At 73.0% G+C, this 1,758-nt stretch overlaps 1 protein-coding gene across 1 annotated transcript in view; it reads right to left on the bottom strand.

The window, feature by feature from the left end:
• Positions 1-669, bottom strand: part of Usp1 (ubiquitin specific peptidase 1) — a 12,509-nt gene extending 11,840 nt beyond the window's left edge. The window contains exon 1 of the mRNA XM_055629083.1: positions 71-669. The gene's annotated coding sequence lies outside the window, so the exon portion shown is untranslated. The remainder of the gene's footprint in view (positions 1-70) is intronic.
• Between the last annotated feature and the right edge of the window lie 1,089 nt (positions 670-1,758).

Genomic DNA, 1,758 nt, shown 5'->3' with positions numbered 1-1,758 from the left:
GCCGCCCCACGGTCCGCACCCGCCCCCCGCCGCCGCCGCCGCGGGGCCCCGCCGCCCGGGCCCTCCTTACCCGGTCATGGCCCTGAGCGGGTCCGCGGCGCCGCCGCCGGGGAGACCAGCCGGGCAGGGCGCGGGCGCGACAGGTGAGCCCGGCCGCCGTCCCGGGAGAGGGGTCGCTGGAGGGAGCCTCCCGCGGGGGAGTGACCATCCGTCCGCGGAGCGGGAGCCGGGCCGCCGCTCGGTCCTGCCCGCCGCGGCCCCACTACATCCCCGGCGCGGCCCGGCCGGGAAGGCGACGGGCGGGCGGGCGCACGGCGCTGGCGGCGCTCCCGAGCCGCAGGGTCCCCGCTCGGCCGCCGACGGGAACTTGGCGCGTTTTCCTCACTCTCAGGACCCCCGCGAGTGAACCCCCGCCCGCGCCAGCGTCGCGGCTGGGAGGCGGCGTCCTCGGAAAGTGCCGGTTCTCCTCCCCGCGCTGCACAGACGCGAAAGGCGCGAGCCGCCGCGCGACCGCCCCTCGCCCCCGGCGCGCTCGGCTCCGGAACCAGCTGGAACGGTAGTTCCTCCCGGGGCCTAACGGGTCCCCGCAGTTCAAACAGCGCAGGCAGCGGCGCGGGCAGCTCGCGCGGGTCCTCGCCGAGGCGCGCGCCGCGCAGGGGGCCGGGCCGGCGCGCAGCAGGCTCGCTCCCGCCCTCCTCCCGCCCCCGCCGCCCGCCTCCCTCGCTCCTTTTTAAACAGGCGTGCTCGCGAGCTGGAGGGGCGGGAGCCTCGGCGTCGGGAGCCGGGACCGGGTGTGGCCGGGACGGGCCCTTCCTCGAGGGGCCTCAAATGCGCCAATCCGGGATGAACAATTTCCAAAACCTCGCTCCCCCGGAGGGACCAATCAGAAGTGCCTGCACGAAAAGCCAATTAGCGGGCCGAGGAGACCGTCTGGCCAATGAGAAGAGGAGGAGGGGCGAGCCCCAGCCAATCCCGGTCGGGCAGACGGCGTCCTGGAGCCGCTCGGCCCGCGCTCATTGGCGTTCCAGGGCGCGCTTTCGCGGCCGGCGGTTAGAGTTCCGCTCTGCGCCTTGGGAGCGCCGGGAGGCGGCGAGCCCGGAGGGTGTGGCCTCTGGGCCGAGCCGGCGCCGGCTCGCCTCCCCCTTCTTTCCCCTCAGGGATGCGCTCTTCCGCAGGGTTCCCCGAGCGTCTCGTTAGATGGCTGCCGAGCCCGCCCGCTCGTCCCTCGGCGCCCGCTGGGCCGTCCGGTTTGCGGACGCCGCCGCGGTGCGTGCCCCAAGCCGTCGGACCGAAAAACGAGCACTTGCCCTAGGCGGGCGGTGCTCAGCCGAACGCCCTGGGGCCTCGGGATCCTGCCGCCCTCGGCCGCCGGCTGCGGGAGGGCTTGCGTTCCCAGGCTGGCCGCAGCCCGACGGCCTTACCTGTTTGGGGGAGTTGGGTTTGGACGCTGCGTCTCGGTGAGCTGGTCTCGGAGCGCGGTGCTGCCGTCGAGGAGAGCTCGGCACAGATCCGTTCAAGGGGGGGGGGGGGTGGGGGTGCCCACTGTGCTGCCAGTCCCTCTTCGAGGGAGGGGGCCCGACAAGTGAATGGGTTACAGTCTGCGGGGCACCGAAGTTAAACTGGTGATCTGAGGCAGTGCAGGATGGCATCCTAAAAGGATAACAGCTTCGTGGTTTCGATGGGATAAGGTAGAAGGACTTGACCTAAGCAGACAGCTTCCAGAAGTGCACCTCGACAAACCCGGAGGGAAGGTCCCCT

The sequence above is a fragment of the Psammomys obesus genome, unplaced genomic scaffold (assembly GCF_907164565.1).
Source record: "Psammomys obesus unplaced genomic scaffold, mPsaObe1.curated_primary_1811, whole genome shotgun sequence".
Taxonomy (NCBI): domain Eukaryota; kingdom Metazoa; phylum Chordata; class Mammalia; order Rodentia; family Muridae; genus Psammomys; species Psammomys obesus.
This window is presented reverse-complemented; position numbering and strand designations above follow the sequence as displayed.